Source organism: Bactrocera oleae, chromosome 3 (genome assembly GCF_042242935.1).
Source record: "Bactrocera oleae isolate idBacOlea1 chromosome 3, idBacOlea1, whole genome shotgun sequence".
Classification (NCBI taxonomy): domain Eukaryota; kingdom Metazoa; phylum Arthropoda; class Insecta; order Diptera; family Tephritidae; genus Bactrocera; species Bactrocera oleae.
Window position 1 is genome coordinate 89,247,808 of NC_091537.1, and position 24,326 is coordinate 89,272,133.

General features: G+C 32.7%; 1 protein-coding gene across 1 annotated transcript in view; it reads right to left on the reverse strand.

Moving 5' to 3' along the window:
- Positions 1-24,326, reverse strand: part of LOC106614816 (streptococcal hemagglutinin) — a 411,732-nt gene that overhangs the window by 317,446 nt on the left and 69,960 nt on the right. The window contains exon 3 of the mRNA XM_070107173.1: positions 6,452-6,477. The gene's annotated coding sequence lies outside the window, so the exon portion shown is untranslated. The remainder of the gene's footprint in view (positions 1-6,451; positions 6,478-24,326) is intronic.

A 24,326-nucleotide genomic window follows, 5' to 3' on the forward strand; every position in this document is an offset into this window, starting at 1 on the left:
TGTTACTCAATAAATGCATACTCGTGTGAGCCGAAAAAAATAATATCAAATTCATGGGTTAAGAAAAAACGGTAAGGATAAAAAAATAAAAAAAAAAACACCAAAAAGTTTCGCCACACATTTTAAGCCACAAATTCGCAATGCGTTTTTTTTGTTTTGGCTGACCTTAACAGGCACATATTAAATAATAAGTTTTTGGAAAATTATGTATATGGCAACACCTTTCAATAAATATGTGTAATTATTATTAGATAGTTTAACAGTTAACAAAAAGATAACCTTAGTGTAAAAATTTTATATTTACTCAAAGTCTACGTTTTTTTTTTTGGTTTTTATAACAATTAATAGAGAAAGAAATTCATATTCTACGTAAATTAACTAATTTTTAAAATGAAAAAAAAAAACTTGGCAACCCTAAAAGTATTTGAAAACTGAACAAAACGTTAACTTCTGAGCTATAATACTCTTCACAAATACAAAAGATTCCCTACAAGAACTTGATTTCATCGGTCAGTTTCGATCTGAACAATTACTTCGACCATTGCACTGTTGCCTGCGGCCAGAACCCATGCCAAATTTCGTAAAGATACTATATATCCGCAAATAAAAAAATGTTTCATGCAAGCACTTGATCCCGATCGCTCAGTTTCAGCTATGCGCTATAGTGGTCCAGTCTTCAAAGGTTATACCGTTGTTTGGGAAAATAATCCATGCTAAATTTCGTGAAGATATCTCTTCAAATTCACAAAGGTTTTCATACAAGCGCTTGATTCTAATAATTCAGTTTATATGACAGATGCTACGATGGTCCGATAACGGCAGTTCTGACAAATGAATAGCTTTTTGGGATTAAAATACATGGCTAAATCGTTTCAGTTCGTCATGCTGATAATTTCTATATATACCTTTTATCGGATCTCCGACGTTTCCTTCTATTCAACGCGTAAATATGGTAAAATAGTAAATTTCAAAATTTTACTGAAAATATGGTGCAACAAATCTGTTTTGGCACTTCTGATGTTTGATAAAAGTTTAATGAAATTCCAAGCTAAAGGAGCATGCAAAATGTATCTGCTAAAATGGCGTTTCTTTATACTAAGCGTTTAACTGTAAATGTATTAGTATGTACACATGGATATATATAAATAATATGGGTGTATATATTTTTGTATTCTTACATTGCGATGCAACGGATTTTGTCTCTGCTGCTACATCTATAGCCCTCAGTGTGTGTGCTGGTATCCGCAAGGCTAACACATGTTCGATTTTCTTGTGCTTAACTACATATTGTTAGGCGCTTAACACGTTTTGTAGCGATTTTGAGGATATTGTCTGCTCTTGTGGCGGTAGGTTTGTGAATTTTATTTCGGTTTTTGCTTTTGTTTTGTTTGCGTGTATTTACATTGGCCCGTGCGGGTATGTGAAAAAGGCAAAGCACACTTGAAGGCAAGATAATGGCACAGCAAAAGGACTAATCATATGTAGGCATTGCGATAAATATACATATGTGTATGTATGTAGATGCTACACAAGGAGAAAATTTACTTGAAGTATATATGTGTGTATGTGTGCGCCTTGTTTGGTTAGGATGTTAACAATATATTGCTAATTTCCATTCTACACAAGTTAAGCTGCTTGAAAGGAGCTGTGTGCGTCAACACACGACACACCACCACACCCATACTACATACAAAGGTGGGCAAGTGTGTGTGCACAAGCACTTAAATATTTTGTATCGTTTATATTTTGAGCAGTTCCAACTACAGTTTCGAGTATCTTGTGTTTATGCATAATTTCGACATAGTGTTCCATACGTATCCGTTTACATATGCTTGTTATCCCGCAAAAATTTGCATATTTTTGGGGTTCATCTGTGCTTATGCAACGAAATTGCTGTGAGCCATTCCCTTTACTTTTGTGCTTTTAAAAGCCATAAAATCCTCTGCACTTCACGTGCAAACTATGGCCAATGAATAGGTAAGCAGCACTCACACCAACGCAGCATTTGCACGTAATACGAAAACATAATTGTCTACTTTTAGGCCGTTATGAATAAGTTGCTCTTCTGGGTGTCGTGAAAGTGACCCTCAAATGTGTCTAGGCTTGTTTGCGCAAACATTTTCTGAACCTTTTACAACTCAATTAACTTCGCGTTGCTGGAAATTTGAGGTTTTACAAAATTATAGCACACTTTTGAGCGTGCACATAAAGAAAATGGGCACTTAACGAGTTGCAAATCCATACATTAACATTATTTGTCTTTCTTTAATTTACAATAAAATTAAACTTACAATTTGTTGAAAAAAACCAAATTTGAATTTAGACAAAATAAAATCAAATAAATAAATAACAACTCCTACAGTTATGCCTTTAGAAAACAAGTTTACAGAAAGTGTCACATAACATGAAGGTAGCAAAAACTTTGTGGTTTCGCAGAGAAGCAAATAACAAAATATAAAATAGTAGCAACAGGCCTAATCCTTTGATGCGCTAAAAACATATGTACATATACATGTACTTATGTTATATCTAAATTTTCATTCACAGTCGCTCCACACTCAATTTTTTTTCAGCCACTAAGCCAAGTAGTAGTTGCGTGCTACAAATGGCAAACTTTTCTACCTGTTAACCTTAAATTAATATCACACATAAAGGACTTAAAAAAAATAAGCAAGAAATTTCACATGTGTCCCAGTTGTAGTAGAATCTTACGAAAACTTTATATACCTGCATATATTTGAAAGCATACCTTTAGGCTTAGAGTGCAAAAAGTGGAATACAAATATATCAAGGTTAAGTAACTTTTCTTACACGCGAGGTACAAGCTGTGACCTGGCTGCAACCTAAAGTTGGTTGCAAAGTTTCGAGCGAAGACAGACTTATTATATATAATATTTTATGGTAAATAGAAGAAAGCGAAAATCTTAAATAATACAAATAAGAATAAACTTTGATTTTCCAAATTTGCTCTCTTTCTTAGTCAAACAAAAGAAGCCAGTAGCTTGCAGTAGATCTACTTTTAACAAGCTTTATGGTTTTTATTTTGTAGAATAAAAAGCGAAAGCATTCGAGGCAATTTGTAAGCTTTGAAAGGGCTTGTAGAAAATATGTGATATTTTAGTAATTTATGCTGAACATTTTTAGGGCAATTTAAAGTTTCTTCATAGTAATATTGTCGACCTTAGTGAACGATACTAGGTCAAAATAAATTCCTCCTTCGTTACATATACAAAAAACATATAGAACTACCCACATAACATAACATAGCACATAATAGCAAATAACATAACACATAACATTAACTTTTAATAATTTTAAATTAAGTAATTAGATATATAAAATTGCATAAAATATTAACAATAAATAACATACCATAGCATACCATATCATAACATAATGCAACATTTTAAGACAAGAGGTCATAACTTGACATAAAATCAATATCAAAAATTTCTTTCATAAACATAAAACATAAACAAGGCATAAAGTACATAAGTAGTCTTCCAATCCTTCTCGAAATTTGTTTAACCACCTATTAGATTATTTTTATTTTACTACGCATATACTAACATCGTAACCCAATACAGGATATGTCAAACTTTCTGAAGTGCACAAAACTATTTTACTCAAGTACCGTTAAGTAAATTCCACGAATATATAATGCGAAATCGACCAAAACAAATACACACCACACAAATATGCATACCACAAATAGAATTATGCTGCTGGCAATCACGTCGAAACATTACCTAAATATTATAACTATAATAAAAATAAATTAATTGCTAAAATTTGTAGACAAGCACGTAACGGTACAAATTCCAAATAAGTATTTGTTAATATACATATATACACGCGTGTGCGGTACTATGCGTACACATTGTTGGCGCAATTATATTTTGGCTATAATACAAAATCAGCAACAATATTTTCATACATTTACCAGCACTACTGTTCAACAACGTATGCGTGCACACAATAATAGCAATGTAATAGCTCTATGGCATTGCCTAACATTAGGCGTTTTGAAGCGTCGCAGCTGTGTTGGTGTGTACGTGACGATCGTTGAAAATTATTTGAACGCGCAAATAATTTATAAATATTGACAATTGCATGTTATGCAATGTGCTTTCGGTTTGGTGACATTTTTTGTGGCAGCTAAATATTGGCAACATTTCGGTGTACTAATTTTCATTAAAACCATTGTCAAATAACTAATGAAATTCGATTATGCAATAAATTAAATTTATTGTTAGTAGAGTATGTGATATATAATATGTGCTGCATGCAGTGGTAATGGTAATTAAATATGATGAAAATAGTAGCAGTGATGACACGTGTGAAAGCCAGCCGAAAGTGTGTGTGGTAGAACCAATTTAAATTTATTGCATTGACAAGCGGCGGGTTTTATATGTTGTTATTGAAACTACAAATTATTTCTAAAATTATATGGAAAGAATAAAGAAACATAGTGCAATTTAAGAATAAAACGGCTTAGCATAACATAACATAACGTAAAATAACACAAATTTGTAATAACATAACAAAAAGAAGCCAGCCTAATATCTATGTCGCCAAGGTAATGTATTATTATATGTATCCTATGGAATCACAAGGGTGTGCTGTATTATAAGCGTTTAAAACACACAGACAACAAAACATCAAATTGAAGCTAGCGATTGAGGGAATATACTCGGAATTTGCGACTAGATACGTGGTTATAATTTTCCATCATGACGGCCTCATTTCGCAATACTGCTTGAAAACTATTTGAAAAACAACGATTGGGAAATTTGACCTCACTGGCCTTTTAGCTCAGAACTTGCTCTTTCGGACTATCATATTTTCCGGTCAATAAAGAATAATCTCACTGGCATACGGCTAGCATCAGGATATCAAAACTGGGCTTGATTCATTTTTAGCCGCCAAGCCTGTACAGTTTTTTGGGCTTAAAATCCACAAATCGCCAGAGAATTCTTAAATTATGGTAGTTTCTGGATTAATATGCTATACTTGGAATAATATTATTTTGAATGTTTTTCTTTATTAAAGGTTCAAATTAAACAAAAAAAATGCGAATATAGTTGTAGGCGCAATATATATAAGTATACTTCGTTTTACTAACTGTTAAAACTATAATTTGCAACTAAAAAAAAATCTCTGCAATAACATTTTTAACTTCCGATAGCTTTCTTTTATTTATTTATTTTTATCATTTATTTATAATTTTCATTTTTATGGTTCCCACATTGTTATTACCAATGAAAATTAGCAAAATCAATTAATCAAAACCAAAAGCGAATTTCCAGACAATAATTTACAGGCTTTAATCACATATGTACACATACAAGTATATAGGTATGATGACATAAGCAAAATATAAATCGACATCAGATTTCAATTAGTTTGCACTTGTATGGCATTCAATTAATAGCAATTCAACTTTTTTTACAACTAAACCGCAACAAATTTTGTCAACATTGTCAACATGATATTGATTCAATGCTTTTATTTTTTATGTTGCAAAATATAAGTTAAATAAATACTAATCCGTGCATTTTTATGTGTGCACACTAATTGGTTTTGCGACTCATCATTGCAGATTTTAGCCAACTTACAGCCTGTTGTTACTACTAACGCATAAATTACAAGCTTTTTTAGTCGCAAACTTTTTCAACTTTTTAAACGTTCAAAAGTCATATTATTGCGCATAAATAAAAGTATTTATTTGAATATGTATTAATGCTTTGCATGTACTTGATTTTTTTGTTTTTTTGCCTCTTAAAAATCAAATAAATTGTTCGAGTATTGATGTAAAATTTATTAGCACAGATACAAAGTCGACGAGATATTTCATAGCTTAATGCTAAATAAACAGTTAATTACAGTAATCTGATCTGATTAATGGTGTTTTCTAAGCATAACTAGTAAAATTACATCACACTAACAAAATTAGACTATATATATATAATATATTTTTTGGCAACAATCAATAACTTCCAGGTTAAACTCTAATCGCTGAAAGAGAACTCAACAACATAAAATAATAAATACACTTTTCAGAACAAGTTTTCGATAAGTTCAAATCACACATTGAAAGTGAAACAAAGCGTGTTAAATAATTATTCTATGCGGGTGGCGAACTCGGCTAAACTGCAGGTTTTGTACTTGGATAAGTGATTTTACTTGCTTGAGCAAATTGGTGTCTCACAATTATAGTAAAAATTAGTATACTACATTAGAGGAATAAAACAATTAAGGGAACATATTTAAAAGGAATATTGTTTATGGAATATTAATGAAAAATTATTTCAATTTTGGAGTCTCATAAGTCAATCAATAAAATATTATTATAGTATAATACTTTGATTGTCTTTATAGTACAATATATACGCCTATTTTGGTGTAAGCTAAAATAAAAAATTCTAAAGAACATTTTATAAGAACTCACCATTTGTTTACAGCTCATAAAAAACGCTGAAAAGAAAAAATAAAATTAATTAGTATTTTTTTTAATTCAATCTCCATAAAATAGCATCAACATAACTAGCATGTAAAATTATCGTAGTATGTTGAATAGTTTAAATAAAAATATGAATTGTAAATAAAATAAAATACACATATACATATATAAAATTGATTTAATAATAATATTTGTAAGTTGTTTTTTCAATAACTAAATCAAATAAATAAGCGTTAATGGAATAAAATATCATAATTAATTTTATTTGTACTCTGAAAGCCAGCCAACTAGACATAATGCGCGCATAGAAACAATTTGCTTTTCAAGCTCGTCATGTAACTGAATTTAAATTTGTGTACTAGTGTCAATATTTATGTCTGCAAAATACACACAAATACGTCGTTTGAAACGGTAATTTGTTTCAATATATATATTTTTTTTTTGATATATTTATTTATTTTTATTATTATTATTTTTTTTTTGTTTGTTCTACACACAAACCCAAATATTTGAAAAATAGAGCAATTTCGAATATTTCATTACTGCGCAGCTAGACACATTTATTAGCAAAATTACAGTTAGCTTGCAGCAAAAAGCAACAACAACAGCAGAAAAAATCAACAAAAAACGCGCACAAAGCAGACAGCAGATAGTACAGTGGATCTGAAAAAAATGGCAGCAACATAAATAAATTGTAAGCTGAGCGCCTGTCACTCAACGCCAATAAATAATGCAAATAATCGGTGAAAGCAGAAAGCACAAAGTTACAAAAATTATATACAATATTTTTAAATACAACAACAAGAACTTAGCTCAGCTTAGTTACGACTATTTAAGCCACACAGCGATGCTGTGCCGCTATCCATCAGACGGCAGACCTTCATCAGCCGCGGTCAATGTAATCAATCAAAGAGCATTTCCAGCACAAAATACCGTTTGTTGGAAATTAGAGGCGTTGCTTTTTGCAGATTTGTTTTTTACTTTTTCTATTTCTTTTCGGCGCATTGCTTTGCTTTCGGTGCGCAAATACAAATTTTTCACGCTTCAAATTGCAAACAAATAAAACCGTTAGCTACCGCTTTACAGTTCGCCAGTTCCGGCCTGTTTGGCTGGCGACTTAGGGTAAAAAGTTGCAGAGCAACAGCATTTGCCAGTGCTTAATGTCGAATTTTAGATGTTGCACATAAATATTGAATATGCAACAACAACTACACGCATTCATTTTATATATCGGAAGAGATGTGCATCCCTGTGAAACCGATTTGCTTCCTTCCTGGCCTTTGAGCAGCGCAGCGTAATTGACAGCTGGCGGATCGAATGCGCGAAATATTGAAAAAATATATGCCAGCAAATTTCTAAACTAGAAAAAAAAATATAAAAAATTTAAAAAAAATGTTATATTATTTTTATTTTTCGCCACACGCGTTCGTCAAGCGTTTAAAAAAAATGTACAGCTTCATTTACAAAAATTGACTTCGAAGTTTGTGCGCCGCTGCTTCGGCGATTTATTACAATTGCGTTAAAGTTAGCTACACAGCACAGCTTAGTCTGCTGTTAGGCGCATATTTTGTAAAATTAATTAAAGCTTGATGAATTGCGTTCAGAAAATTAACACAAACTCACCGTTGTTTGAGTTTGAAAATATTGTGTATTATAAACTTTATGTCGATGGTTTTACTGTGGGCGCCATCAGCTCGAATTATTGAATGGGCTTAGTAAGCGCTTAATTGCCTACGTAAATTCGCCGCACAAATTATAGTGAACTAGAATTTAATTGGAAAATTGTGTAATGCTACTAGGTTCACATTAAGAAGTATAATAAAAAAAATTGTATTAGTAGCGTCTCCCTTCTTTTACGAATAGAGTTTTAAGCAGCTGAGCACTACAAAGTTTCTTACTTTAATTAAAAGAGCTTAACTTCTAAAACACCTTGATAAATGTATTCGCTACTCAAATCCAATTTATTAATCTTCAACTTGCAGTACGGATTCATTTTTGTAGCCTCTTCATTACAGGCAATTTTTTCAAAGATTTGTTAAATGTCTTTGTTATATATTAAAAGTTTAAAAAATAAAATAAATAAAATTTTATTGAATCCCGAAAATTTTCGGGATCCCGAATATGTTACCGTGTGATTTCAAAATACGATAAAATGATAAAATTATTAAAGTATCAAAACCCAAGAGCTCAATCCCGAAAATTTTCGGGATCCCGAAATTCATAATTTATGATTCTGAAATATCGAATTTTACGAAAATGCGAAGCCTGAAAAAAAGACTGACTAAACATTGATAGTTATCCGCGATTTGAAAGTTGTTATTATGCGATTCCGAAATATGTTGAAGTCGTTCTTCCATCCATTATTGGAAAATAAACTAATAAGGGCTAAGTCCAGAAAATTTTGGGCATGACGAAATTGATATTTCATAATCCCGAAATCGCAAAATACGCTAACTTTGTAAAAATGTAAAGCTTTTTGTCACACTTTCCGAAGATTCACATCGATCTGTCAGGTCAGAATTTCATGCTCTAATAGCTTTCCGGTTAACAAAAAGACTAGGAGATTTTGTAGCAATAATGCTAAGACATACGACTTAAAAGAGCAGCGAGCCTCAAGATAATAACTATTAAAAACTATAGCTAGCAAAATTATAGAGACACTTAGAGAAAAAATCTGTGATGCCATTGAAATAACTCAACCGAAGATGTACCAGAGTCAGATTTTAAAGAAGGGTTATCTGAAAGCGATGGAGAAACCCTTTTTCCAATACTCCACTCAATGGTAATTAAGAAATAAGGCACTTAGAATTATTTTAAAGAAGATTTTACTAAATAAAAAAATGCTGCTCTTATGGACAAAATATTTCAAAAATTGGTATCATTTGGTGCAACGTTTTGGCGATGGATTTGTGGAATTTTACCGATTATCGGAATTCTTGGAAAATACTCAAACCAATTTGCAATAATACTTTCTACAAAAATATTATTCTATTATTTAATTAAATAAATCGCATCCAAGCAGACACAAAGTAGCCAATGAAGCATGAACGAGAAGCTAACGGAAATCCATGAACCACCCATAATTTTTCGTTCTCACTCTCGCTCTCTCTTCACAAAAACAGCTCACTTGTAAAGCATTCAACAAAATTTTGCAAAACAATGTCCTTCCACCACGCTTAATAAAAAATAATAACCTTCTTTCATCTATGCAGAAACGTATAACAAAACATCAACAATGTTAATGAAATTTATGACAAACCATAAAAAGCGAAGCTACACAGTCAGCGCCACATTGTGCTCTCCCCACAAAGCATTGCTTATTAAATTGTTAAATCATTTGTAAACTAAAGAAACAACAAAAGCAATGAAGCACTAAAGCGTGGAAACAAAGAGCACATTGGCGGATGTAATAAAAATTAAAGTATCACTCAACTTTATGGCGAACAAGAGAGCATAAATATAACCACAAATAAATTTTCTAATTGACTTACGCTGCCCGTCACTGGTTAGCACCTAATGTCAGGTCACACAAGAAGAGTGAGGTAAACGGTAGAGTAGGATATTTCAAAAAGCTGATTGGATAGTATACGTGTGTATTTTTTACGCTGTAAATTAGATGCGTCGCTTGTGTCAATCGACAGATGGCGCTGTGATAATGCAATATTAATAAATCAAATATGCAGGAGCATTCTAATAAAATAAAATATTTTATTTTATCTTTATTTAAAATCTTCAATAAAAGATATTTTCATTTCTAGTAATTTTTCAGCAAATTCATCCGCTTTTCCGCATTTAAAAGCCATTAAGCACATTTTTTTATAGGTAAGTCGAAGGTTCACATTTCACCTAATTTTTACTTGGAATTTGCTTGAAGTGAAACAAAATAGATGCGCATATATTTTGATGTATATAATGTTGTATCAATTACGGCACATACACATGTATCCTCATACCGATTTCGTGAAGCCTAACAGCTTCCTTTTAATCACCATGGCTATAATTATTTACGGGAGTAATGAGAAGTAAAGCTGCCGGTAAATTAACGCATAAATAACTTTGTCTACAGGGTTTGTTCCATAGGTGTTTAAAAATTGCTTATCCAGAAAAGAGCAGCAGTAGCAAAAATGTAACCAATGACGAAACACTTCGAGAATTCTGATCGGCATGGACATTTAACGCGAATTTTCATTGGAAAATGTGTTTCTTTGAACTTCAGTCCTACCATACAGGCTTTTAAAAGCTTTATTTTAGATCTTATTGCGGTGATAAATGAATGGTTTGTCAGCAATAAAGAAATACAAGTAGCAGGCGAAAGTATAATATTAAAAAAATATAGAAACGGCGTAAAATAACTCAGAACTTAGAAGACCGTAGAGTCCAACATCAATCCAAAGCTTTAGGTTAAATACAGTATATAATCTACAGCGTAGAAAAAAAATATTCTAATAAAGTATAATTCATACAGTACACCATGTCGTATGAGCAACACAGGACGACTAAACCACTTGTATGCTCAGTACATTTGTTGTAAAACTTTAACTGCGTATAACTCTTGAAGAAATGTTTTTATGGAAATATTCATCCGAACCTTTTTGATAGATCAGAAGTTTTTGTATAAGATTATCACTTTTTCAAAGTTGTAGATCTACTTACTTAATGAATATACTTGTATCAAAAAACCACATGTTATATATATGGGAAAAGAAATATGATTTAGCACGGCTTAAATTGAAAATAAAGAGATTGCTTACACTGTACGCTCTTTTTATGGCAAAACTGAAACTTTTGCGAGCGTTAGCAAAAAAAGCATCAACTTGGGAACTAACCAACACCCTAATATATGGTATGTATATATTTATATTTTATGTTTAGGGGTTCCAATAGTAAAAGAAATCACATAAATTGACTTCCTACTCTAATCACAATTTATATCCACATATAATCACAACCAAATATTGTTGTTGCTTCTTGTATATTGTGTGCACTATCGTAATTAAATATCTAAAAAAAAATACATTTGCAGCTAGGTAATCAAATACTTAAGCTATTAGTTGTTATGGATGAGAGAGGAAGAGAAAGTTAAATTAAGGCCGTATTAAACAAATATAAAAAATGTAAAAAAAATAAGGTACAGGGTGCTTCCCTATATGCAATCGAAAGTTTTTCATACTCTTGACGTCATCTTTACTTAATTTGGTACTTGAAAACTAATTTTGATGACGGATGAGCCCCATCTTTCACTCTTTAACTATGTATTGTACAAAATTGTATTTGTATATTGAAGCCGCTCTAGTATTTTGAAAGACGGTTGGATAACTAAAAAGGAACTATTTTAGAGAATTATATTCTTTCATAAAAGCTTAACACTTGTTAATAATCAATATACCTAGTTAATAACCCTAACAAGAAAAATCGTTAACTTCCGATGCACCGAACTCTGCACAAATAAAAAGTTACCATACAAGAACTTGATTTTTATTGGTTAGTTGGTATGGAAACTATATGCAGCTTCTTGGAGAGAAAATGACGTGTACAGAATTTCAGATCGATATCTCAAAGCTGAGGAACTGTTTCGCGTATATACAGGCAGATGGACAGACAGACAGACGGGGATGGCCAAATCGTCCCAGCTCGTCACGCAGATCATTTATATAAATATATATATATATAGAGGTATTTTACAGTGTCTCCGACATTTCCTTCTGGGTGTTACAAATTTCGTGGAAAACTTAATATATAAAAGTACATTTCAGAATATAAAAAAATTGGGCTGGCGATAAACTTTTTGCCCAGAACCTGTGTGAGAGTTTGTGTTAGCGTGAGTAGACTGAATTTCTGATATGAAATTTCTAAGAAAACTTACACTCATTAATTGTTCTTAGAAAATACTGCAAGTAAAATTCAATATACAATATTATTTATAGCAGTTGAGAATATCGCTGGCTCACTGTAAATAATTTCATTTGCATTAGCAAAGGCATATAATAAAAAAGGCTAATCAAAAACATTTTAATACGAGAAATCTGAGAGTCATTGCTTCAAAGTAGACTGCGCTTACCTAGAAAAAAATAATTCAATTCACATATCCATACATACATACATACGTATATACATACATATGTACATATGCGTGCTATATGCATACATACTTAAATATTTATTCGTGGGAAGAAGCTTCGTGTGAAGGCGTATATCATGTTTACTGTGGTTTATAGGCGTAACTCAGTAAAACTCATGCAGCACTTGTACAACTTAAAACTAGTTACAGACTAGTTAATAGTTGGTGCGTTATCAAAGTACATAACTAATCTCATACGATGATTTTCACGTATTTTGCTCATTTCTTTAAATCTCGTATAACTAGTTACAGTCTAGTTACAAACGACCCAGTTGACAAAACACAAAAAAGGCATAGTGTTTAGTTTAACAATGATTACATTAATGTAACTACCAATAAATCTATTGAAAAACTGGTTTCCGACTAGTCAAAATAATACTAGTTTAAGAACTATTACAAAGTTACTAGTTATGAAGTTAAAAATTACAATAATTAATAAGCACCACAAAAAAATGGTCACAAATAATAGATTACTGCTTAAAACACATTACTGCCGCATCGACCCAGAGCGACCAGCAAAAATGGGTGACATGAGCAAATAGTGTTAGACGCAGATATCATGGCAACAGCGCGAACCGAAAGTTTGTCAGGCGTACATCCCGTAACAGCGAAAGTGTTGAAAAGTCAAACGTGCAGAAAAAAAACACGCAAACACGCTTCAACTTAAGGTAAGCCGAACTTACTCGCACCTACGCAGCCATCAAAACATACATTTAGGCGCGCAAGACAAACTGCAGCGCATATATAAATAAGAAATCAAAGTGAGTGGGCAATTGTTTGAAAGAAAAATTATACGCATGATAAAATAAGTATATTTTTATAAGTATATGAGTGACTAGAACTCGTTTATGTGCCCACACATACTTTTCTCTACATTTATTAATATATTCCGGCAAAAGTTGGGCAAGCACGTGCATAACTTTAAGCGTCTGCATAAATAGACAATGCCAAGCATATATTTTTTATGCATGTATGTGTGCAGAAGGTCGGCGACTTGAGCACAAAGTTAAATGCACATTTATTCTGAGCCTATTTCCGTTTAATACTATCTAATTTCATCAGCACAGCAACAATAATGCTGCTTGGGGCATGTGTGGTAAGAAAACAATTTGGCGACACAAATGAAATAAATATTAATGCGCATAAAAGACACACACCAACACAACTTGTAAATGTTTCAACAACAACAAATCGTTCTTTAGCTTTTTCTCAGTTACAAGTTCAAGCACAGTTTATGTTGATACATATTGAACAACCGGAAATACATGCGCATATGTATCTTGTCTTGCTATGTTTACACAACTGGATAAGTATAATAATATATACTTATGTACATATTTACACATATTATATAACATGCGTTATTCCATTACCTTTTATTGTCTTTCACAAAATCGATATTATTTACTTTGATTATTAGTTTAGTTCTTTCGTCTTTAGTTTCATTATTTGTTGTTTGCATTTAGTTTGTTGCGGTATTTTCTTCATGCCCGTATAATTGAATTCATATATCCTAATGGTTCAAGCGGGTGCAAGTGGGAGCTGTTAGTAAACAACTCGCTTACCCTTGACCCTAAAAGAAAAGTGTATACGAAGCTATGTATAAAATTTTATGACAGGAAGACGAAGAAAGTCATAAGTAAGATTTTTTTTTTATAAAAGTATTCAATAATACAATTCTTTCAGCAGAAAATCTGCTTGTAAATTCTGAAATTTAAATTAATTATATACTTGTTTTTAATACAATGATGTACAAAAATTTAAACAGTTGAATTAAATATTTGAAACAGAATAACAAGAACATGAAGATCTAATGATAGTACACCAAAATGGCGTATCTACAAGTAATTAAGTCAGAGAAGGCTGAACAACAATCTACCTGCCTTTCTAAATATTAAAAATAAAGTACAAATCCCGAATCCCGAATTTAAGGCAGTAAGATATTTGAGTATAATAAGATACATATTATTTATACTTATCTACATTTTCAGGATCCCGAATTTCGGGATTTTAACGTTTCGGATAAGGAAGACGTATTAAACTAAAAATGCACTAATTAAATTTAAATGAATATTTTCGGATTTCTAAAATTTCCGGATTCCGATATTTATTTATATGCATACATATTTACAGAGACATCTATTACAATATGGTTGTGGGATCTGGATCTGATCTGATGCAGTTAATTTGGCATAAACATTCAATATTAAAATGTACAAGTATAGATGGTTAATTTCAATCTATACTTTTCGGAATCCCGAAATTTCAGGATTTTATTGCTTCGGAGAAGGAAGCTGTATAAGACTGAAAATGTACTAACTAGGTTTTATTGAAATTTTCGGGATCCCGAAATTTCGGGATTAATATATTTCTTCATATACAATATTTATGAAACACGTACATTATAATATTTTTTTTAGGGCTCTGGATCTACATATGATAACTTGATCACGATATTTCGGTATTTTCATGTTTCGAAGATCTCAAAAAGAAGTATTATACTGAAAATGCCCTAAATAAATTTAAACTAGCATTTTCGGGAGCCCGAAATTTCGGAGGTTCAAAATTTGTTCATACATTTACAGAAGAAAAAGTGTAATAAAATATCCTTTCGGTATCCGGATCTTATCTGATTCAGTTATTTCCGAATAAATAGAAAATGTATTCATTATTAAAGTGCATACATACTCGCAAAATTTAAAAATATGTATACTTACGGGATCCCGAAATTTTACGATTTTACTCAATCGCTAATTTGAAATGTATAGTATAAAAAACTGGCATAAGTAGAAACAACACTTATCATATACATATTTTACAGTAAGCATATTTAGTTGTCTCAAATTGTCCTAAAACACAACTCATTCTTTACTACCTTATTTATATTTATTGTCCAAACTTTTACATAAATTTATCAGTTATTATATAAGTTAAGATTTCAATGATGATTATTGTCTACTAACATGAACCAAGATTTGTTGAAAGCAAGCAACAAATACGTATGCGTTAAACCAGTTGAGAAGTAAAAGTATGCAATGTATGCTCAGTGTAATGATAAGTAGAAAAAGATTTCCATTTAGAAATATATTAAAACTAGTTTTCATATATGAGCAGAGATTTTTAATCTTCACATTTTATGAATCAGATCTATCACACGTCAAATAAAGATATATCACAGGCCAATAAAAGAACGTATCGCTAAAGTTTAATATATTAAGAAATATGTATGCTGGACGATCCAGCACTGTCAGAGATGTGTTAACCTCCACACTTAAGATTTTTCAAAAGCATTGCGTGAAGTTATATGCGAAAAAACCCAATAAAGATAACACAAGTATTTTCAGATACTTAGACAAAGAGAAAATATGTAAATAATTGAGGCCGATTCCATCCATTTCAAATTCTACAAATACAAAAAATAACCATAAACTAAACAAAATAGATAAAATTATTAGGAAAACAGCAAATTACTGCTAATAAAATAGACAAGCTCAATGAAATTATCTTAAATTAAATAAATGAATAATCAATTCCGTCAATAAGGAAAACAAAACAAACTTACGATATTATACAATAGGAGTATGTAATCAAAGGCAACGCAAATAATCCTAAACAAAGTGCAAATGAAACCCAAACGTCTGCGCAGCTAAAACATAAAAACGCTCCAGGAGCAAAAAATAGGGATCAAAAACAAAACATGCTTGACAAATGGGCAAATAAATAACGGATTCGATAACAAATAAATTAAATAGATTTACAAACAAAAACAAAATAAATGTATTTGCAATGAAATGGTTAGAATTTTGCCTCTCATTTACATAAGCATACACAAGCAAAGTTAGCCATAGAGATGAAATAAGGAAGAGCTTTAAGCGAAGAAATATGAAATTTATTTATGATATTTAGATGAAGCGATTTTAGATAAAAAGCTGAGAAATAAAAAAATAATCGTAGAGGTGTTCATAGCAGCAAAAATAAACAAAAAATGTGTGAACATAAACACTTTTTGTACTAAATGTAGAGAGATGAATTATGGAAATAAGGTCAAACATATTTGGGTAATATTCATATGAATATAGGACCATAATATTCGAATTGAAATATTTGTAAATAGGCCATAACTCATTTTTGAATCACAAGCATATTTTTCTCTGCAAATTTTTTATCAACGGCTTCAACATACCAACGTTTTTTTTTTACATATGAATTTTTATAAATAGCAAAAAATTATTTGATTTCTACAATACTTTATATAATGCCTTCATAGTACGTACGAAAAATCAAAATCTTACTAGTGCCGCGTCAGTGTCATACAAAATTTTAGACTTAAAATCCGACAGATGGCGCGCAATTCTGTTTATTCTAAATTAATGTTACTTACACACAATTAGCCTTTACTTTGTTAATTTGAACAAGCAAATGACATCAAATTTTTTGCAATTGGTGCTCGACTCTAAGGTTTTTCAAAAAATTAAAAAGGTTTGTATTAAAATAAGTGACAACGTAGTCCGGGTCGTATTTGATCAGTAGGAATGAATATTATTGTACTGTAAAATGGTTATACTAACATTCCCAAGTATTTTAGTAGAATGCTGCCGACTTAAAAATTCTTTAACTTTCCTTAAAATATGCGACCATTCCGGATACACAGAACAACTGTTTGGACCTGGTCGATTCGATCGAATACTCTTCCTTACCTGAGTTGCTGGTTTTATTAGGAGTATCAGCTCATCGTCCCCAAAAATTTCCACAAATGCTAATTATTAGCAAGTGGTACATACGAATGTCTGCTATAATACTTATATATACTTGTATATAGTATATATGACCACATATAGCGGACAGCGCTGCTTTAAGATTGGATACCGTGCGCCACTGCCAAAGCACAATAACAAACAATGAGCTTCCACAAATTGAGTACGCAATAGTGTGTGAAAAATGAACTGATAAGCGACCGAAAGTGAGCTATCAGCAGTTTTCCTCGCTTGCAAGTCAGCAAATAAGCCAGCACGCATGCGTTATTAACTTACTACTACAACATTCAAATGAAATACTTGCAGAGCAGAGCATACTCACATACATATTTCAATGTATGTATGTAAGTCAACTGTATAGCGTGTTAATGCCGCCATCATTACTGTATAAAATAAACATAATTACCACAGCAACACCAAAAACCACGCCGCCGTTGACAATGTGCAAATATAATGCAAACCAAAAGCGTTTAATATCATCAACAGATAAACTATGTGTGTGTGTGTGTGCATAACTGCAACAATAGCAATATTGCTGTCATAGCTGTACCACCTCCGGCACCACTATCAGCACTAACACCACAGTGGCAAGAATTATCAACACATCATTATCAACATTATCCAATGCAATAATTATCATTGGCGCCACAATCAAGCTCATTAGCAAAAAGTTATATATGTGTGTGTGTATTTGCATGTGAAAGTGTTCAGCCGTAACATGGTCACCGCAATAGTCACATTAACACCGATAGAGACGCCTGTAACTGTATTACAATCTGCACAATTAACAGTGGCAAGAATATCATCATAATTTCCAGATTGGTGCAAATAGACTTGGTAATATTCATATATATGTATGCGAATGCCTTCAACAAATATCGCTGATTTCGTATTTAGTAAGGAATGTGCAAATATATACCTTACTAAATATATACCTTATTGGTCGGGCTAACCTCATATGAAGAGGAATAGTCCAGCAGCAGTATACCCGAATGCAAGATAGTTAGTATTAGGGTGTAACCCAGTAGACTATTTTAGTGATACACAAAATTTTAGAAAAATTGGAATTAAATGACAATAACAAAAAACGATAACTTTGGCAACACTGAAGCTATAATACCCCTCAATTTAGCCTTTCTTATAGCACAAATAGGTAAAAGAAGATAATTGTCGTGATTTTGATCGGTCAGTTTTTAAGGCAGTTATCTTCTGTAATAATCCGAACTGAACAATATGTTGCGACTTGAGCCTTAGCTTGGATAATAATATGTGTCGAATTTAGTGACGATATATTTTTAAATAAAAAAGTGTTCCATGCAATGAGCTGAGTTTGATCGCTCAGTTTATATAGCAGCTATATACTATAGTGGTTCAATCTAAAGCAAAACTAAACTGTTTTGTGGTTAAAGTTTTAATGAAAGCTTCACGCTTTTATGATTTTCTTATTGCTCCACAACTTTGACCGCCTTGAAGGACAGTTACTTCTTATATTTGAATGCGACGATCGGGTGTGCGTCTTGGATAAGATTTGCCCGAATATAAAATACCTTTTTATGAATTTGTTTTGAAAAGTCTACAATAACCAATAATTCTCTTAAGAATAAAACATTTTTTATAAAAGTATAATTGTATCTAATCTACTATTTGAGCAAGGTTAACCCGGACTGACAAAAAAAAGTTTCAAACAATTTCAGATCATAATATATCTCTTGTCTTATTAGCCAATAGTAATACCAACCGATCAAATTTGACCCAGACTGACAAATAGAATTTTCAGAAGACAAGAGTAATATATGATTTGAAATTTAAAATTTTAGTCTATTAAACAAATCACATTCTCATTTTTTTCGCTATAGCCGAAATTGTAAGTTGTTTGCGTAAACCAAAGCCAATATGATATTCACAATAGCGAGGTTGGTTAAAGAGAAGGGACTTCAAATGTATGTAGCATTTTTGCAATGTAAAAATATTGTTGCAGATTTTTCAAACAACTGAAGCGTAGATCTTTTAAAGACCAACAACAGAAAAAATTTACCAAAATTTGACTATTAAAGAGCTACTAAATACATTAGATATCATATAGTAAATTTTTGGTTTGTCTTGTGGGTATTCTAAAAACTTTGTTACTAGAGATCCATAAGAATACTTAAAAACCAATGTGAAAGAATAGTTAATTTTCCAATTTCCTAATTAAAGTTTAACTTTCGTCATGATCCACCACTCATTTTAAAGGAGCAGATCAAAACTAGCAAATTCATGTTCCGAAATAAGATCAAGACAAAGAAAAATGTCTAGTTTAACGAAATTATCCACTTTTTTTTGCTTGCATCCTTTAAGGGTGCACCTGGTTTGTTTTTGGAACCACTACTTTTGCTTGGCAATGTTCAATAGCCCGTTGGTCATTTCCGTACCATACCTAAAGATAGTAACACCATACCTTATCGCAATGCTCGCTGCACTTCAGGCACGTAACTGCGCTGGAACTCTCTTAATAGCTTACGATGGGCAAGGAGCATATGTATGTGTCTAAATAGTACATGTGATAATATGGAGAAGGCATAATTACACTCAGTAGGCACAAGTACAGACTACGGTGTCAAATGCTTACGCAAATATATATACTTATGAAATTATATACATATGTTGCCAGAAATAGTATATCTGTAAGTGCATTCAGCAGAATTAGGAGAATTGTAAAACCATATTTTCGCACAATTCTAGCCAATAATAAGCGGAAAATTAGTCTATATTCGGTTAACCACAAAGCAGTATGCATTCATGAACAATTTGTTTTGTTAATTAACATGTGAAATGTAGCATTTACTTCACAAAATGTTATACGATGGCGTGAATGACAATTGTTAAATTGTATAAATAATTTAGGCATGTTACAAAGGGTTTCAGTATAGTATCTGTGAGTGGATGGGTTAAGGGGTTATATCCACTTGTGAACTTAAAAAAATTAAGATATTTTTTGTATGTATAATATATATATATCGATCGGTTCCAGATTCAAGCGAATCGAAAAATTTTTCAAAATTAATCGTCGATTATTCAGTTACATTAAATTCTATAAGTTTAGAATTGTTTTACTTTTAACCAAATTATGCATGCTTTTGCCACACGCTTCCAAAAAAAGTATGCTCTGACAACACTTTCCAAAAATCCATAATAATATTCGACTAAACACTTAATTATCCACGCATTTAGTTGAAAGCAATTAATTATATTATATTGAGAATAGAATGCTGTGCTATCCTCAATTTACCAAGCACTTAAAATACATTTAAAATTCATTTAATTTTATTTATCGATTTATTTTAAACGTTAAAAACTACAAGTATTTACACAAAGCCACTCGAACCCATCGAACCATACATACTATCGCGTTTCCAATCAACAAACTGAAACATTCAGGCAATCAAATTGCAGTGCAAAGCGCTTAGATAAATTGCCGTTTTTGTGGTGGAAGCATCAACGTTAAACGGGATAGAATATGAGACTAAAAACCGCAAATAGATATCAGTGGAAAATAGGCATGCGAAATTGAAAAGCTTGAATAAACGATGCAAAAATTGAATTCACCCTAAGCAAAAAGGTGTGTTCAACTGATATATGCCTACGCTGATGAAATCTTAAAAGCACCAGCTAGCTTTCTAGCTGAATTTTGTAGCTTTCTCTTTTACTATTTAACTGAGCTGAATATTATAAGCAAATTAATTTGACACGAAAAATTTATATAAATATTACATATATTTTTTGACATATTTCATAAAATCCATTAACTAGTTTCGTACTAGTTATAAATAGACAAGTTCGCAATTATTTTTCACTTTTCGATTTAGAAATAATGATTATTTTACGTTGACATAGAAGTAAAATTAAAAAATACAACAAAGTCAAGTAAGGTTAAGTGGTCGATCTAAACATGCATCTCACTTGGTCAGCTGAGGACGCCGGCCCATTGTGATATCTAAATAGTCCTAAGGCTTAATCGAAAGACTCTAAAAAACCCAAGCGCTTTGAGCAAAAATTTTGTTGAGGCCGCAGTTTTCACTTCGAGCTATCTCACCAGGTTTGCCGAAAATATGACTGCCGATAAGTTTCAAACTCATGGAACATGAAGGAGAAAGTGCTTCGATGTTTCCACCTCACTCTCCGTCATATAACTTTAATAGTTAGCCAAATTTTCAACCTTCTGCATCCACGCCTGTTTGGCAATGAACGGTATGAAGTCATACGATTCCGACAATACGAACCTTACTGAGAGAATGTAGTTCCGTAAATCTCCGGCGTTCCGCGCTATTCCCCTCCTAAGTTCACGTCAGGTCCACGGTCCAGCTGTAGATGGCAAAAGGATGTAATCGAGAGAAGGGTATCCTCTCTTGCGAGCTCATCGACTCTGAAGTTTCAAGCGATTCCGCTATGATCAAGCACTTAGACGAGTCTGATACTAAAGTAGTTTGATGATATCGATAATGAAGTTAGACACTCCTTAACTAACTTTGAGCGCACAGCTAGTAAGCTCAATGTTAGCATTATCGCTCCGCTGTCGCAGCGAATGCTCACCTCCCTGAAAGAGGCTCCACCTCGGAGAAAAAATCTGATAACAATGGCAGCCACCTCTGCTTGGAAAATACGACAGTGAACCGGTAACCTAAAACTATGCGACGAAGAGCTCCTTAAAAAAACTTCCGACTCCAACCTTCCTTCTGAGTTTCGAGCTGTTCGCGAAAAAGCTCACTGCGCCCTTTCTCCTAAGGCTTCGCTTCAACCACATATCTCTCGTCGGTATGTGAACAGAGAAAAAACTATCAGGAGTAGACTCTACAACGCAGTAATATAAGTTTTCAGCGATGCAGTCGAAGCAGGAGAGAATTTCAGAATCTCCCAGTATGGACACTATCGTGGATTTTGAGGATCAATATGTTGAAAAGAATATTTTTTCTGTGGAAACTATATTTTCAAACTCATAAACAAACTTTCTCAACATTTTGGCATAGGTACCATATTTTGTATGTCCGACTGTCTGTATATACGCGAACTAGTCCCCCAGTTTTGAGCTATCGCTCTGAAATTTTGCATATATTTTTTTCCCCGCAAGAAGCTGCTTTTTTTTTGGAACCGTCAATATCAAACCACTATAGCATATAGCTGTCATACAAACTAAACTCTCGGAAACAAGTTCTAGTATGAATTATGTTGTATTTGTGAGAGATATTATTGCTTCGAAGTTATCCTTATTACTGGTTTTTAATTTTTTTTTTTTTTCATTCCAACAAATACATAACCTTTTAGTATTTTCACTGCTGAGATAAAACAAAACTACACTCCGTTTAAGTATGTAAATTACGTGGTTTCACTAATGTGTATATGTGTGTGTGTGTGCGTACGCTAACACGCTCCACTCTTAGCTGCAATGTGAGGCGCATAAATCAGCGCACGTAATGGCTACAAAAAGCGACGACGACTAATGCACATAAACAACAACCAACACCAACAAAGAGTATTATGCAGCACAAAAGGGGTGAAATTCTATAAAGCGCCACAACAAAAATTAACACAAACACAATTGTGTGAGGCTGTTAGTGAACGCTTGTCGCCAGAGTCAACAATAGCGCACACAGCATTCGACTAGACAAGCGTAAGCGAGCGCCATGCCAAACGCGCTTCAGGGTTGCGTATACGCCACGGTGAGCCAATGCTTAGTGCCAACAAATGAGTGGCAATTAGGGTCTGTTGTAGCGATTCGGAACATTTTAGGCGCAAAAGTTTATGAGTGCACACGCACACAAATGTATTCGTAACATAGTGGTAGGGTGGTCAGTGGAGTCGAGCGGCAAAGCAAATGCACATTTTGCGATTTATCTGCGCACTTATTTGCAACTCGCCGTATTTATAAGCACGCACACAAAACGCGCGCCTATCAGCTCATTTCAAATGTGTATTTTGCTTGTTTATTACACGTACGCACACACTTGCGCACACACAGTTGTATGTGTGTGTTTGTATGCGTAAAGAGTCAGTTGACGGCGTGCAACGAGTCCGCTGCACTTTCTGCCGCCAGCAAGGATAAGTTGCCACAAATGGAGCATACAAAGTGGCAGGCGGATTATTCTACACAAGCATACATATACATTTACTGTATGTATATATGTATGTATTTAATGCAGCAAACTTACTAGCGTACATTTTGCTGGCCATTCATTTGCCGGCACTCGCATTTAGATTTATTTTTCTTTAATTAACGTGCTTATTTGTGAGCGGCTGATTTGAATTTGCATTAACGCATAGTTGTTACTGTAATTATGTGTACTCAATAAGCCGTGCGCGTAAAGAAATTTGCGTTGGAAACTAAAATCTCAGCGTTTAATTAGCTAAATATTGGCACTTCATCAAAACAACTAAATAAGTATTTATATAAATATTAGCAAAGCAATTTATTTTTATTGAATTAAGCAGCTTACAGACGCATTTTGCTTATTTTTGTCATGCCGCTCATTAGTTGTCACGCATTTTTCGCACAAACGCATGCAAAGTTTTTTTGCGCAAATGAATACAAATACAGCACAAGTGTGTACTTATATATGAGAATGTAGGTGTATGTATTAATATGTTGACATATGCATGTGTATATAGCTGTATATGCCTTATGCATGTAGTTGTATGTAAATACATCTAGTTATATATGTGTTCATATATCTGTATATTGCTATTAATAAATGCTTGTTTACATGCAGCCCGCTTGCTTTGTTTGCATTTCATTTGGCGTGAATTGAATTAATGCTCGCAATTAATTAATTATATTAGCATTTATGCATGTATTGGTGCGCCCACACACACACGCGGGCCAACAAGCAACAGCCACCAGCGCAGAGTCAAGAAAAGGTTGAAAAATTGTGAAATACGCCTACGGTTGAAGCCAACGATGTCAAGTGTTTGCCACTAGATCGGATTATGTAGGCAGACGAATTTGTGCAGCGCTTTTGAA